The sequence below is a fragment of the Arachis stenosperma genome, chromosome 9 (assembly GCF_014773155.1).
Source record: "Arachis stenosperma cultivar V10309 chromosome 9, arast.V10309.gnm1.PFL2, whole genome shotgun sequence".
Lineage (NCBI taxonomy): Eukaryota > Viridiplantae > Streptophyta > Magnoliopsida > Fabales > Fabaceae > Arachis > Arachis stenosperma.
This window is the reverse complement of record NC_080385.1, coordinates 79,239,881-79,257,317: the sequence shown is the minus strand read 5'-3', so window position 1 is coordinate 79,257,317 and position 17,437 is coordinate 79,239,881. Positions and strand designations below refer to the sequence as shown.

The 17,437-nt window shown below is 40.8% G+C and overlaps 1 non-coding gene across 1 annotated transcript; it reads left to right on the top strand.

The window, feature by feature from the left end:
* The first annotated feature begins 17,022 nt into the window (after nucleotides 1-17,022).
* Nucleotides 17,023-17,130, top strand: LOC130953387 (small nucleolar RNA R71). Its single transcript, XR_009075557.1, has one exon. It is a non-coding gene; the product is annotated as a small nucleolar RNA R71 (small nucleolar RNA).
* The last annotated feature ends 307 nt before the right edge of the window (nucleotides 17,131-17,437 follow it).

Sequence of the window (17,437 nt, the reverse complement as noted above, 5' to 3'; positions counted from 1 at the left end):
TTAACGTGGGAGCTAACGTAAGAGGCAAGGGAGGTCGACAACGTTAGTGACACCCAACATTGTCACTAACGTTGGAAGCACCCACAAAACTCCCAATGAGCCACGTTAACTTTCACGTTAACTTAGTTAACGTAGAAGCTAACGTTGATGAGTGAAAGATGAGCTAACGTTGGTGACATTCAACATTGTCACTAACGTTGGGGATGGCTAAGAATGGCCACGCTAGAAGCCACGTTAACCTAGTTAACGTGGGACTCTAACGTGAGACATAGGGGCACACTGGAACGTTAGTGACAATGTTAAGTGTCACTAACGTTCTCGAAGGTTGGCAAGGCCACGTTAGAAGCCACGTTAACCTAGTTAACGTGGGGCTCTAACGTGAGGCAAAGGGGTACATTGGAACGTTAGTGACAATGTTGAGTGTTACTAACGTTCTCAAACTCATACTTTCACTAAACGTTAACACCCCTAACGTCCTGAGCTAAAGTCTCTGCCCATTTCACACTTTCTCTCTGCAAGTAAAGCCAAGCCCAAATGAAGAAGAGAACTGCTTCAAACTCAAGATCCAAAGGCCCAAGACTTGAAGAGCCAACTAGAAGCTGAGAAGAGTAGTAGGAGTAGCTTTGAATTATTTGAGGAGTTTTGGAAGTTGGAAATAGCACGACTCTTTGTATTATTTTACTTTCTCTGCTCTTCTAGTTCCATGATATATTCTCCATCTTTGTTTTCATTTTCTAGAGCTATGAACAACTAAACCCCTTTCATTGGGTTAGGGAGCTCTGTTGTAATTTGATGGATCAATACTAGTTTTCATTATTCTTCTTCTATCTTTTCTCTTGATTTTACTTGAAAGCTTTCGATCTTCATCCCATTGGGTAGTTATCTTGGAAAAGAAACTATTCAAACTTGGATCTCTTCTGAGCCTTGAAAGAGGAATGAAGAGATCAAGCTAGAAATGCTTTCTCATGCTGGACCAAATTGGGTTTGGATGGATATGTGACTATAATCCTCTCAATACTTGATTTGGAAAATGCATGTGGTATAATCAGTGACCACACTTCATCTCTTCTCATGAGCAATTGACCAAGGAATCGGCTATTGATCAAGATTTGAGAGATTGAATTACTAGAAATTGTAATTCAATCAATTAAGATTGCCAAGGAGATCAATGAGTGCATTGATTGAGGAAGAGATGAAAATGAACTTGATCCGGAGAATTGCAACATCTCCTGCGCCCAATGAACTCCCCAATTCTGATCTCACCCATTCTCTTTAATTTCTGCATTTACTTTCATGAGCAAACACCCCATTCCCATTTACAATTCTGCAATTTACTTTCAGTCATTTACTTTCAGCCCTTTAATTCTAGCATTTACTTTTTCTGTCATTTACATTCCCGCCATTTCATTTTCTGCAAATCTCAACCCAAATTCTGAATTTGCTCAACTAGAACATTCTTCTAATTAAAGTTGCTTGATCAATCAATCCCTGTGGGATTCGACCTCACTCTATTGTGAGTTTTTACTTGACGACAAATTCGGTACACTTGCCGAAGGAAATTTGTTGAGAGACAGTTTCCACTTGCATCAGTCAAACTCTAAGTTTGGTGTTGGGAGGCCACAACCAAACTCTAAGTTTGGTGTTGAGAAACCCCCACATTCAAACTCTAAGTTTGGTGTTGGGAGGCCCTCATCATGCTCTGAACATCTGTGAGACTCCATGAGAGCTCACCGTCAAGCTATTGACATTAAAGAAGTGCTTATTGGGAGGCAACCCAATTTTTATTTATCTATATTTCTATTGTTCTTTTATGTTTTATTAGGTTTATGATCATGTGGAGTCACAAAACAATTGCAAAAATTAAAAATAGAATCAAAAATAGCAGAAGAAAAAGCACACCCTGGAGGAAGAGCTGTCTGGCGTTTAAACGCCAGAAACAAGCATCTATCTGGCGTTTAACGCCAGAAACAAGCACCAAGCTGGTGTTTAACGCCAGAAACAAGCATCAGGCTGCCGTTAAACGCCAGAAACAGGCTACATTTGGGCGTTTAACGCCAGAAATAAGCTGCAGTCTGGCGTTAAATGCCAGGATTGCATATAAAGGGCATTTTACATGCCTAAAGGGTGCAGGGATGAGAAATCCTTGACACCTCAGGATCTGTGGACCCCACAGGATCCCCACCTACCTTATCCCTCTCTCTCACACCTTTTCATAACACTCCTCCCCAAACATCATTCACCAATCACCTCAATCACTCTTCCCCATCACCTCTTCACCACTCGCATCCATCCTCTCTTCCCCATAAACCCCACCTACCTTCAAATTCAAAATCTCTTCTCCACCCAAACCCACCCTAAATGACCGAACCCAAACCCCTCTCCTTCCACTATATCAACCCCTCCATCCTTCTTCATTTTCACACAACACAACCCTCTCTTCTCCCCCTTGGCTGAAACACACACCTCTCTCCCTCTCCTCCAAATCTTCTTCTTCTTCTTCTATTCTTTCTTCTTTTGCTCGACGACGAGCAATATTCTAAGTTTGGTGTGGTAAAAGCATAGCTTTTTTGTTTTTCCATAACTATTTATGGCACCTAAGGCCAGAGAAACCTCAAGAAAGAGGAAAAAGAAGGTAATTGCTTCTACCTTTGAGTCATGGGAGATGGAGAGATTCATCTCAAGGGTCCATAGCTCAGTAGTAGAGCATTTGATTGCACATCAAGAGAGCCCACTCATGGACCTCAACAAGAGCATGAGGAATCCCCTTATCAAGAAATCCTTGAGATGCTTCACGGGATACATTTCCCTCTACACAACTATTAGGAGCAACTAAGGATAGGAGCACCAAAATCACTAGGGATGGAGCAACAAAGGCAAGGAAGAGACATAGAGGAGCTCAAAAGCACCATTGATTCTTCAAGAAGAAGGTGCCACCCTCACTAAGGTAGACTCATTCCTTAACTTCCTTGTTCTTATCTCTCTGTTTTTCGGTTTTACACTTTATGTTTGTCTATGTTTTGAGTCTTTACTACATGATCATTAGTATTTAGTAACTATGTCTTAAGGCTATGAATAATTCCATGAATCCTTCACCTTTCTTAAATGAAAAATGTTTTTAATACAAAAGAACAAGAATTACATGAGTTTCGAATTCATCCTTGAAATTAGTTTAATTATATTAATGTGGTGACAATACTTTTTGTTTTCTGAATGAATGCTTGAACAGTACATATTTTTTATCTTGTTGTTTATGAATGTTAAAATTGTTGGCTCTTGAAAGAATGATGAACAAAGAAAAATGTTATTGATAATCTGAAAAATCATGAAATTGATTCTTGAAGCAAGAAAAAGCAGTGAAAAAGAAGAAGCTTGCGAAAAAAAATGGCGAAAATAAAAAAAGAAAGAAAGAGAAAAAGCAAGCAAAAAAAGCCAATAGCCCTTAAAACCAAAAGGCAAGGGTAAAAAGGATCCAAGGCTTTGAGCATCAATGGATAGGAGGGCCCAAGAAAATAAAATCTAGGCCAAAGCGGCTAAATCAAGCTGTCCCTAACCATGTGCTTGTGTCATGAAGGTCCAAGTGAAAAGCTTGAGCTGAGTGGTTAAAGTCATGATCCAAAGCAAGAAGAGTGTGCTTAAGAGCTCTGGACACCTCTAACTGGGGACTTTAGCAAAGCTGAGTCACAATATGAAAAGGTTCACTCAGTCATGTGTCTGTGGCATTTATGTATCCGGTGGTAATACTGGAAAACAAAGTGCTTAGGGCCACGGCGAAGACCCATAAAAGTAGCAATGTTCAAGAATCAACATACTTAACTAGGAGAATCAATGACACTATCTGAACTCTGAGTTACTATGGATGCCAATCATTCTAAACTTCAAAGGATAAAGTGAGATGCCAAAACTGTTCAAAAGCAAAAAGCTACAAGTCCCGCTCATCTAATTAGAACTAATTTTCATTGATATTTTGAGATTTATAGTATATTCTCTTCTTATTATCCTATTTGATTTTCAGTTGCTTAGGGACAAGTAACAATTTAAGTTTGGTGTTGTGATGAGCGGATAATTTATACGCTTTTTGGCATTATTTTTAGGTAGTTTTTAGTAGGATCTAGCTACTTTTTAGTATGTTTTTATTATTTTTTATGCAAAATTCACATTTCTAGAATTTACTATGAGTTTGTGTGTTTTTCTGTGATTTCAGGTATTTTCTGGCTGAAATTGAGGGACTTGAGTAAAAATCTGATAGGAGGCTGAAAAAGGACTACAGATGCTGTTGGATTCTGACCTCCCTGCACTCAAAATGGATTTTCTAGAGCTACAAGAAGCCAAATGGCGCACTCGCAACTGCATTGGAAAGTAGACATCCAGGGCTTTTCTGCAATATATAATAGTCTATACTTTATTTGAGTTTCAACGACGCAAACTGGCGTTCAACGCCAGTTCCATGCTGCATTCTGGAGTAAAACGCTAGAAACACGTCACAAACCAGAGTTAAATGCCAAAAACACGTTACAACTTGGTGTTTAACTCCAAGAGAAGCCTCTTCACATGTAAAGCTCAAGCTCAGCCCAAGCACACATCAAAGTGGGCCCCGAAAGTGGATTTCTGCACTTAGACTTATTTCTGTAAACCCTAGTAAATAGTTTAGTATAAATAGAACTTTTTACTATTGTACTAGGGTTCTTTTTCCCTATTTTTCGAATTCATATGTCAATTGGGGAGGCTGGCCATTCGGCCATACCTAGACCTTGTTCTTATGTATTTTCAACGGTGGAGTTTCTACACACCATAGATTAAGGGTGTGGAGCTCTGCTGTTCCTCGAGTATTAATGCAATTACTACTGGTTTCTATTCAATTCATGCTTATTCTTATTCTAAGATATTGATTCTCACTTCAACCTGATGAATGTGACGATCCGTGACACTCATCAATATTCTCACTTATGAACGCGTGCCTAACAAACACTCCCGTTCTACTTGCGAAAGCTAGAGTGTGTATCTCTTGGATTCCTTAATCAGAATCTTTGTGGTATAAGCTAGAATCCATTGGCAGTATTCTTGAGAATCCAGAAAGTCTAAACCTTGTCTGTGGTATTCTGAGTAGGATTCAGGGATTGAATGACTGTGACGAGCTTCAAACTCACGAGTGTTGCGCGTAGTGACAGATGCAAAAGGATCAATGGATCCTATTCCGACATGATCGAGAACTGACAGATGATTAGCCGTGCTGTGACAGTGCATTTGGACCATTTTCACTGAGAGGATGGGAAGTAGCCATTGACAACGGTGACACCCTACATACAGCTTGCCATGGAAAGGAGTAAGAATGATTGGATGAAAGCAGTAGGAAAGCAGAGATTCAGAAGGAACATAGTATCTTCATGCGCTTATCTGAAATTTCCACCAATGAATTACATAAGTATCTCTATCTTTATTTTATACTTTATTTATCTTTATATTCGAAAACCATTATAACCATTAGAATCCGCCTGACTGACATTTACAAGATGACCATAGCTTGCTTCATACCAACAATCTCCATGGGATCGACCCTTACTCACGTAAGGTTTATTACTTGGACGACCCAATACACTTGCTGGTTAGTTGTGCGAAGTTGTGAAGAAAGTGCTGAGATTATAAATGCGCATACCAAGTTGAGCGCCATTGTTAGAGATCACATTTCGTGCACCAGTGGCAAATGATGAAAAGAAGCTTGTGAGTGTGGTGGTTCGAAGCTATGTTGAGAGGATGGTCTATAAGTACAGGGTGGGGCTTATTGGTAAATACAAGGGGGTCCACCATATCTATTAGCTTGGTATGCATTGTAGAATGGTCCTTGTCTATGATATCTAGGAAGGTGTTGTTGCCTAAAGGGTTGATCAAATCCTCTAGGCTCCATCCATCTTTGATTGCTTAGGCCGTGATGGATATTCCTGTTATATCTTCCATTCCTTTCAACAAAATTAGAACCAAACTCAAAGCGAGAGGGGTGAGAACTCATAGTAACTATTAAAAATAAGAAGGGAAAACAAAAACAAATAAACAAGTAAAAGAAAAAAATATTTACAATAACCAATAATAAGGCACACGTTTGCAATTCCCGGCAACGGCGCCATTTTGAAGAACGAAATTCTCGCACGGTCTAGAATTTTCACAAATAAATTCCCGTTCTAAGTAGAGCTTCTAGACCGATAAGAATTCCTTTCTTACAAACGTTTGGTTGTCACAAGTAACAAACCCAATAAAATTTATAAACCAAAGTATTCAAACCTCAGGTCGTCTTCTCAAGGAATTGCAGGGAGGTGTGTTTTATTATTGGTTATGGAAAACAGTAATTTTGGATTTTGAAAAGGGTTTGAACAAGAGAATACATAGATTGCAGGAATTAATAAATCAATTACTATAAATCTCTTGGCAAGGTATGAAAATTGGAATTTCTATCCTAGTTATCCTTATCAGGTGTGCTGAGAATTGGGTTTTAATCCCACTTAATTATCCCTTATTAAATAAAGGAAAGTCAAGTAGACTAATTAAATTGATCCTCGAGTTTCAGCCAACTTTTAGAGCGATCCAAATTAATTAGCAATTGCCAATTTCAACCACTGCTGAGTTTGATAACTCAAGTATTACCAATTAATTAACCAAAGCCAAAAGGGAGAAGAAATCATAAATAGAGCAAAACAATCATGAGTCTGAAATACCTCAAATTATATTAACTAAGAAAATCCTAACATGAATGGTTCATAAGCCAATTGGGCAACATAAATCAATTACACATAAAAGCATCAGAGTAAATAAAAGTAGAAGAGAAACATAGATTATTGAACCTGGTATGAAGAAACAATCATAATGATTAAAAGAAATCCTAAATCCTAAGATAAATCCTAATCCTAAGAGAGAGGAGAGAACCTCTCTCTAAAAACTACATCTAATCCTAAAATTATATGTTATGAATGTTGTATCCCGTCTCTCATGAATGTTTGGATTCCCCCACTTATAGCCTTTAATCTGTGTTCTCTGGGCTTGGATCTGGACCAAAAAAAGTCCAGAAGTCGCTGGGGCCGACTTCTGCAGATTCTGCAGATCGCGCACGTCACGCGTCCGCGTGGGTCACACGTCCGCGTGGGTCACGCGGTCGCGTCATCTGGAGTTTTGCTCTTCCACGCGATCGCGTCAGTCACGCGTCCGCGTCAGTTGTGTTTCGTGAGTCACGCGTTCGCGTCATGCGGGCGTTCGCGCCGATACCAATTTGCGCAAAGCACGCGCTCGCATCGTCCACGCGTTCGCGTCGCTGCCAGTTTCTTCAAAAACTCCATTTTGTGCTTTCCTTCCATTTTTTGTATGTTTCCTTTCCATCCTTTAAATCATTCCTGCCCTGTAATCTCTGAAATCACTTAACGCACATATCACGGCATCGAATGGTAATAAGAGAGGATTAAACATAGGAAATTTAAGGCCAAAGAAGCACGTTTTCAATCATAACACAAAATCAGGAAGGAAAACGTAAACTCATGAAAATCATATGAATAAGTGTATGAAAGATTGATAAAATCCACTCAATTGAACACAAGATAAACCGTAAAATAGTGGTTTATCAACCGGGTATTACATTCTACCCCCCTAACAGAAATTTTTGCCCTCAAAAATTCCATCCATCACTGCGAGTACGCGAGCGTAGTCTGCCTTTATATCCAACGCATAACAGTTCCAAGGTCCTTTTACTCGCGTGCTTCTGTTGCCGCACTCTGATTTCTCTATCTCTGAGGGTCTCGGTCATTCGTTCAACGCCGACCAACAGCCTCATTCCTTACTTTTATCGTCTCATCAACTCACACCCTATTAAATCTCAAATCATGTCATCAATAATATTGCCATCATCGTTAATCATAGCCATCATCCCACATCACTATAATCAATCAAAGATCATCACCACACCTTACTCATACTCCATCACTATCCTCTCTCTCTGCCAAGCCAATTCCTCTAATCACAGTTCAACTCCAAGCATAACCTCCAAACTTACTTTCTTATTCTCAAACCCTCGAATTTCTATATGACTTGCTGTTATAAAGTCTCTGACTCATCAATCAAAAACCCTTTCATTTCTTGAAATCAAATGAGTTTGGAATAACAAGCTAACAAAATCATAAGAATCAGGCTTTCTTTTAATAATCTATAAAATCATTTGAAACACATCTCTTTTGTTAAAGTTATACAAATCAAAGGTCCTTCTCGAAACTATAACCAACACTCTTTCAAATTCTTGGAAAAAATTGACATCACCTCTCTTAAAAACTGGAGTTTACCACCCGTCACGGGTTCCCTCAAACCAATCTCAATACCGCATCAGCATTTCAATTTAATGGTTTTCACATTCGTCTTTCAAAATTAATCATTATAAATCTCAATCTAAATCCAAGGTCACTATGATCAAACATCATAGTACTCATCTCTCAAACACGACAACTTGCACTCTCTCATCATCTAAATCCAATTATGCATCAATGATAATTTCCTCATCTGCTTTAGAACCATCAAAGCTCGCAGCCACAATCAATTCCAACTATTTAGGGATCATTACTTGCAGTAACCCGCTTAACCCTTCTAGTATTCAAACTTAAGATATTATAGTAAACTTTTACAGCTCATATTTGTAGCTATCTTGTGTTACTGCTTTCGCAAGTTTCTACTGCTTTATTCTGATCTCTCGTCTAGTACTAGCTCTATCACTTACTTCCTCAAGTACTCAACCACAACTTAGCATGACTGGCATTTCAAATCAACATTTCCAAATCCATCATTTAAGACCATTCCTTATCTATTTAAATCAAAGGAACTAAAAGTCACAAGTTCAATCCGTTTCACCAAAAATCCAGAAATCAACCAACTACATAACAAACACAATACATCATTCTCAACAGAAAATCATTTACATCACAGGCATTTATCCATTTGTATTAAGGCAAATCCTTACTCGGACCATCCGGTTTGCTTCTCAGTCTAATATTAAGCTCGACATTCCCAGTTTTACTGTACAGGCAGTATTATAAAATCACGCACTATCCTTTAAGCCTGATTATTGCAATTACCTCAATCTTACTGTCACAAATGGCCCGCATCCTGACTCTCTCCTTGTTGGCAATTTCTTGATACATGCCCTGGTAACCCACACTTGTAACATACACCTAACTCCAATCGGCACGGCCTATTTGGGTGATGACTTCCACATCTCTGACAGCTCGAAACATCAGAAGCAGCCGCTGCCCGTTTTCCCTTACCGTTTCTTTGGGACTCCTCACTCGTCGTAAAGTTATTCCGTCCTTGGGGAAAATGTTGTATGTATCCTCTCCCCTTAAACTCTCGACCCCTTGGTGTGAATCCTTGGTTGTGCTCTCTATGACTTCCTTTCTCTGCAACCCTCGTTTTCACACACTCTTCAGCAATTCTGCTCTTATTCACCAACTCTGAAAAAGTTTGGATCTCCATTGGTCCCACTGAACTTAAGATGTCGCTCTGGAGCCCTCCTTTATACTTAATGCATTTCCATTCCTCGAAGTCTCCCAGAACTCCCTGGCACATGCAGGAAAACCTGAATAGCTCCTCAAATTTGTCTGTGTAGTCAGATACGGACATAGCACGTTGCTTCAGCTGCAGTAACTCTAATTCCTTGGCTGTCCTGGAAGAATTCGGAAAGTACTTCTTATAGAATTCCACCTAGAAGGCACCCCAGGTGATAGGATCATTCCCCTGCTGCAGGAGACGTCGAGCCCCTTGCCACCAATGCGATGCTTCCCCCGTGAGCAAATAGGTAGCAAATTCAACACACTACTCTTCAGGCACCAACTGTGCTTACAGTGCTCGCTCCATGGCCTGAAACCAGGTGTCAGCTTCAGTCAGATTGGTGGTTCCCTTGAACTTAGGTGGATTAACCTTTAAGAAAGTTGCCAGTGTCATCGGGCTCTGAGCTCCACTTCCGCCATTGCCATTATTGTTTATTTGTTGCCCAAGAGCCTCCGCAATGGCCTGCATAGCAGTAGCCATATTCTCCAACGCCGCCATAAGATTTATCGGGTTATTCGGGTTGATTTCCGGTTCCTGAGTACTAGTACAATCTCTCTCACGTCCCCGACCGGGTCCACGAGGTGCCATCTGGTTCCTATACACCCCAAACAATCGATATCAAGTTGATCAGTCTCAATATCGGAAGTATAGTGCTTCAAAGTACCAAAGGTACACTCATGGACTTCATGCTAGATGTATCGGTTAGATACCCTAACTAGCACAGGCACAGACTCAGAGTATGCACTTAAGCATAAGCAGTTCCATCCCTCAGGCTCACGAGGACGAACTGCTCTGATACCATAATGTAACACCCTAATATTCAAATCCTAATGCTCGAGTCATAAGTCAATGATACTACGGTGGTACGACTCTCAGGTGGATTTTTAATATATAAATATAGGTAATTTCGAAAAGAGTATTAATCGAGAAGCCTAAAAAGAGTATAAATAAAATCGCCAAGATGTATCACTCACGTTTCGACAACAAAAAGATAAACCGTGAAGCCGAAAGCGATATACGGATAAGACATAAAGGATATTAAGAGATAGATAACAGATATATATACATATATATATATATATATATATATATATATATATAACATAAGTAAATAGCCACTAGTCACGACCCGTGAAGTTTAGGCTGGCTAGGGTATAGTATGAAAGTAGTTGACAACAGTATATCCTAATCTCTCCCAAAGGAAACATGAGAGCCTCTATAGGCAAGTTCAAAAGAGTTCAATACATAATATAATCTTTTTGGTGCGCGAAATTGTGATCACTACAACTTCACACAACTAACCAGCAAGTGCACTGGGTCGTCCAAGTAATACCTTACGTGAGTAAGGGTCGATCCCACGGAGATTGTTAGCATTGAAGCAAGCTATGGTCATCTTGTAAATCTTAGTCAGGCAAACTCAAATGTATATGATGATGAACGAAAATAACATAGAAGATAAGGATAGTGATACTTATGTATATCATTGGTGTAAGAGCTTCAGACAAGTGTATGAAGATGCCTTCCCTTCCGTCTCTCTGCTTTCCTACTGCCTTCATCCAATCCTTCTTACTCCTTTCCATGGCAAGCTCGTGTAGGGTTTCACTGTTGTCAGCAGCTACCTCCCATCCGCGCAGTGAAAGCTAATGCACGCACTCTGTCACAGTACTGCCAATCACCGGTTTGGTTCCCTCCCCTACCGGAATAGAATCACTCTTTTGCGTCTGTCACTAACGCCCAGTAGGTTACAGGTTTGAAGCACGTCACAGTCATTCAGTCATTGAATCCTACTCAGAATACCACAGACAAGGTTAGACCTTCCGGATTCTCTTGAATGCCGCCATCAGTTCTTGCCTATACCACGAAGACTCTGATCTCACGGAATGGTTGGCTCGTTTGTCAGGCGAGCACTCGGTTGTCAGGCGATCAACCATGCATCGTGCAATCAGGAATCCAAGAGATATTCACTAAGCCTCAGATGCTTGTAGAACAAGAATGGTTGTCAGTCACCTTGTTCATGGGTGAGAATGGTGATGGGCGTCAATCATCACCTTCATCATGTTGAAGAACAAGTGATATCTTGGTAAAAGAACAAGCGGAATTGAATGGAAGAACAATAGTAATTGCATTAATACTCGAGGTACAGCAGAGCTCCACACCTTAATCTATGGTGTGTAGAAACTCCACCGTTGAAAATACATAAGAACAAGGTCTAGGCATGGCCGAATGGCCAGCCTCCCAAAGAGGGTTCAATCATAAAAACATGATCAAAAGGCTCTCCCTAATACAATAGTAAAAGGTCCTACTTATAGAAAACTAGTACATAGATGAGTAAATGACATAAAAATCCACTTCCGGGCCCACTTGGTGTGTGCTTGGGCTGAGCAATGAAGCAATTTCGTGTAGAGACTCTCCTTGGAGTTAAACGCCAGCTTTAGTGCCAGTTTGGGCGTTTAACTCCCAATTAGGTGCCAGTTCCGGCGTTTAACGCTGGAATTTCTTAAGGTGACTTTGAACGCCGGTTTGGGCCATCAAATCTTGGGAAAAGTATGGACTATTATATATTGCTGGAAAGCCCAAGATGTCTACTTTCCAACGCCGTTGAGAGCGCGCCAATTGGGCTTCTGTAGCTCCAGAAAATCCACTTCGAGTGCAGGGAGGTCAGAATCCAACAGCATCTGCAGTCCTTTTGAGTCTCTGGATCAGATTTTTGCTCAGGTCCCTCAATTTCAGCCAGAAAATACCTGAAATCACAGAAAAACACACAAACTCATAGTAAAGTCCAGAAAAGTGAATTTTAACTAAAAACTAATAAAAATATAATAAAAACTAACTAGATCATACTAAAAATCTACTAAAAACAATGCCGAAAAGCATACAAATTATCCACTCATCACAACACCAAACTTAAATTGTTGCTTGTCCCCAAGCAACTGAAGATCAAATAAGATAAAAAGAAGAGAATATGAAATGAACTCCAAAAACATCTATGAAGATCAGTATTAATTAGATGAGCGGGGCTTTTATCTTTTTGCCTCTGAATAGTTTTGGCATCTCACTCTATCCCTTGTAATTCAGAATGATTGGCTTCCTTAGGAACTTAGAATCCAGATAGTGTTATTGATTCTCCTAGTTAAGTATGATGATTCTTGAACACAGCTACTTATTGAGTCTTGGCTGTGGCCCAAAGCACTCTGTCTTCCAGTATTACCACCGGATACATACATGCCACAGACACATAATTGGGTGAACCTTTTCAGATTGTGACTCAGCTTTGCTAAAGTCCCCAATTAGAGGTGTCCAGGGTTCTTAAGCACACTCTTATTTGCCTTGGATCACAACTCTTATTCTTTCTTTTTCTTTCTTCTTTTTTTTTCGGTTTTTTTTTTCTTTTCGGTCTTTTTTTTTTCTGCTTTTTCTTGCTTCAAGAATCATTTTTAATGATTTTTCAGATCCTCAGTAACATGTCTCCTTTTTCATCATTCTTTCAAGAGCCAACATTCATGAACCACAAGTTCAAAAGACATATGCACTGTTCAAGCATACATTCAGAGAACAAAAGTGTTGCCACCACATCAAAATAATTAAACTATTATAAAATTCAGAATTCATGCAATTCTTTCCTTTTCAATTAAGCACGTTTTTATTAAGAGAGGTGATGGATTCATAGGACATTCATAACTTTAAGGCATAGACACAAAGACACTAATGATCACAAGACACAAACATGGATAAACATAAGGCATAAAAATCGAAAAACAGAAGAATAAAGAACAAGGAAATCAAGGAACGGGTCCACCTTAGTGATGGCGGCTCTTTCTTGCTCTTGAAGATCCTATGGAGTGCTTGAGCTCCTCAATGTCTCTTCCTTGTCTTTGTTGCTCCTCCTTCATGATTCTTTGGTCTTCTCTAATTTCATGGAGGAGAATGGAGTGTTCTTGATGCTCCACCCTTAGTTGTCCCATGTTGGAGCTCAATTCTCCTAGGGAGGTGTTTAATTGCTCCCAATAATTTTGTGGAGGAAAGTGCATCCCTTGAGGAATCTCAGGGATCTCATGGTGAGAGGGGTCTCTTGTGTACTCCATCCTTTTCTTGGTGATGGGCTTGTCCTCATCAATGGGGGTATCTCCCTCTATGTCAACTCCAACTGAATAACAGAGGTGACAGATGAGATGAGGAAAGGCTAACCTTGCCAAGGTGGAGGTCTTGTCCGCCACCTTATAGAGTTCTTGGGCTATAACCTCATGAACCTCTATTTCTTCTCCAATCATGATGCTATGAATCATGATGGCCCGGTCTATGGTAACTTCGGACCGGTTACTAGTGGGAATGATTGAGCGTTGTATGAACTCTAACCATCCTCTAGCCACGGGCTTGAGGTCATGCCTTCTCAATTGAACCGGCTTTCCTCTTGAATCTTGCTTCCATTGTGCGCCCTCTTCACATATGGTTGTGAGGACTTGGTCCAACCTTTGATCAAAGTTGACCCTTCTAGTGTAAGGATGCTCATCTCCTTGCATCATAGGCAAGTTGAGCGCCACCCTCACACTCTCCGGACTAAAATCCAAGTATTTCCCCCGAACCATAGTGAGATAATTCTTTGGATTCGGGTTCACACTTTGGTCATGGTTCTTGGTGATCCATGCATTGGCATAGAACTCTTGAACCATCAAGATTCCGACTTGTTGAATGGGGTTGGTGAGTACTTCCCAACCTCTTCTTCGGATCTCATGGCGGATCTCCGGATATTCACCCTTTTTGAGTGAAAAGGGGACCTCGGGGATCACCTTCTTCAAGGCCACAACTTCATAGAAGTGGACTTGATGCACCCTTGAGAGGAATCTATCCATCTCCCATGACTCGGAGGTGGAAGCTTTTGCCTTCCCTTTCCTCTTTCTAGAGGTTTCTCCGGCCTTGGATGCCATAAACGGTTATGAAAAAGCAACGCTTTTACCACACCAAACTTAGAATGTTTGCTCGTCCTCGAGCAAAAGAAGAAAGAATAGAGTAGAAGAAGAAGAAATGAGGAAGAGGGGGAAGGTTTGTGTATTCGGCCAATAAGGGAAAGAAAGGGTGTTTAGGTTGTGTGAAAATGAAGGGTTGAAGAAGGGTATATATAGGAGAGAGGGGTGTAATGGTTCGGCCATGGAGGGTGGGTTTGGGAGGGAAAGTGGTTTGAATTTGAAGGGTGAGGTTGGTGGGGATTTATGAAGGATGGATGTGAGTGGTGAAGAGAAAGATGGGATTTGATAGGTGAAGGGTTTTTGGGGAAGAGGTATTGAGGTGATTGGTGAGTGGGGGAAGAAGAGAGAGAGTGATGGTGGGGTCCTGTGGGGTCCACAGATCCTGTGGTGTCAAGGAAAAGTCATCCCTGCACCAAATGTTGCTCAAAATCACGTTTTGAGCTATTTTTGGCGTTAAACGCCGGGCTGGTGCCCATTCCTGGCGTTTAACGCCAGGTTGTTGCCCTTTACTGGCGTTTAACGCCAGTCTGGTGCCCCTTTCTGGCGTTAAACGCCCAGAATGGTGCCAGACTGGGCGTTAAACGCCCAACAGCTAGCATTACTGGCGTTTGAACGCCAGCTTCTTCTCCTCCAGGGTGTGCTGTTTTTCTTCCTGTTTTTCATTCTGTTTTTGCTTTTTTCATTGTTTTTGTGACTTCTTATGATCATCAACCTACAAAAAAGATAAAATAACAAAAGGAAATAGTTAACTATAAAACATTGGGTTGCCTCCCAACAAGCGCTTCTTTAATGTCATTAGCTTGACAGAGGACTCTCATGGAGCTTCAGAAATGATCAGAGCAATGTTGGAACCTCCCAACACCAAACTTAGAGTTTGAATGTGGGGGTTCAACACCAAACTTAGAGTTTGGTTGTGGCCTCCCAACACCAAACTTAGAGTTTGACTGTGGGGGCTCTGCTTGGCTCTGTTTTGAGATAAGCTCTTCATGCTTCCTCTCCATGATGATAGAGGGATGTCCTTGGGCCTTAAACACCAAGGATTCTTCATTCACTTGAATGATCAACTCTCCTCTATCAACATCAATCACAGCTTTTGCTGTGGCTAGGAAGGGTCTGCCAAGGATGATGGATTCATCCATGCACTTCCCAGTCTCTAGGACTATGAAATCAGTAGGAATGTAATGGTCTTCAATCTTCACCAAAACATTCTCTACAAGTCCATGAGCTTGTTTTCTCGAATTGTCTGCCATCTCTAATGAGATTCTTGCAGCTTGCACCTCAAGGATCCCTAATTTCTCCATTACAGAGAGGGGCATGAGGTTTACACTTGACCCTAAGCCACACAAGGCCTTCTTGAAGGTCATGGTGCCTATGGTACAAGGTATAGAAAACTTCCCAGGATCCTGCCTCTTTTGAGGCAGTTTCTGCCTAGACAAGTCATCTAGTTCTTTGGTGAGCAAGGGAGGTTCATCCTCCCAAGTCTCATTTCCAAATAACTTGTCATTCAGTTTCATGATTGCTCCAAGGTATTTAGCAACTTGCTCTTCAGTGACATACTCATCCTCTTCAGAGGAAGAATACTCATCAGAGCTCATGAATGGCAGAAGTAAGTCCAATGGAATCTCTATGGTCTCATTTTGAGCCTCAGATTCCCATTGGAACTCAGAGGAGATTGGTACACGCCCACTGAGGTCTTCCTCAGTGGCGTCCTCCTCTTCTCTTTCCTCTCCATATTCGGCCATATCTATGGCTTTGCACTCTCCTTTTGGATTTTCTTCTGTATTACTTGGGAGAGTGCTAGGAGGGAGTTCAGTGACTTTCTTGCTCAGCTGACCCACTTGTCCTTCCAAATTTCTGATGGAGGACCTTGTTTCATTCATGAAACTTTGAGTGGTCTTTATTAGATCAGAGACCATTGTTGCTAAGTCAGAAGTATTCTGCTTAGAACTCTCTGTCTGCTGCTGAGAAGATGATGGAAAAGGCTTGCCATTGCTAAACCTGTTTCTTCCACCATTATTGTTATTGAGACCTTGTTGAGGTCTCTCTTGATTCTTCCATGAGAAATTGGGGTGATTTCTCCATGAAAAATTGTAGGTGTTTCCATAGGGTTCTCCTAGGTAATTCACCTCTTCCATAGAAGGGTTCTCAGGATCATAGGCTTCTTCCTCAGATGAAGCTTCCTTAGTACTGCTTGGTGCATTTTGCATTCCAGACAGACTTTGAGAAATCAAATTGACTTGTTGAGTCAATATCTTGTTCTGAGCCAATATGGCATTCAGAGTATCAATCTCAAGAACTCCTTTCTTCTGACTAGTCCCATTGTTCACAGGATCCCTTTCAGAAGTGTACATGAATTGGTTATTTGCAACCATTTCAATCATTCTTGAGCTTCTGCAGGCGTCTTCTTCAGATGAAGAGATCCTCCAGCAGAGCTATCCAAAGACATCTTGGATAGTTCAGAGAGACCATCATAGAAAATACCTATGATGCTCCATTCAGAAAGCATGTCTGAAGGACATCTTCTGATTAATTGTTTGTATCTTTCCCAAGCTTCATAGAGGGATTCTCCATCCTTCTGTCTGAAGGTCTGGACTTCCACTCTAAGCTTACTCCATCTTTGTGGTGGAAAGAACTTTGCCAAGAAGGCATTGACTAGCTTTTCCCAAGAGTCCAGGCTTTCTTTAGGTTGAGAATCCAACCATATTCTAGCTCTGTCTCTTACAGCAAAAGGGAATAGCATCAGTCTGTAGACCTCAGGGTTAACCCCATTAGTCTTGACTGTGTCACAGATTTGCAAGAATTCAGCTAAGAACTGATGAGGATCTTCCATTGGAAGTCCATGGAACTTGCAATTCTGTTGCATTAGAGAAACTAATTGAGGCTTAAGCTCAAAGGTGTTTGCTCCAATGGCAGGG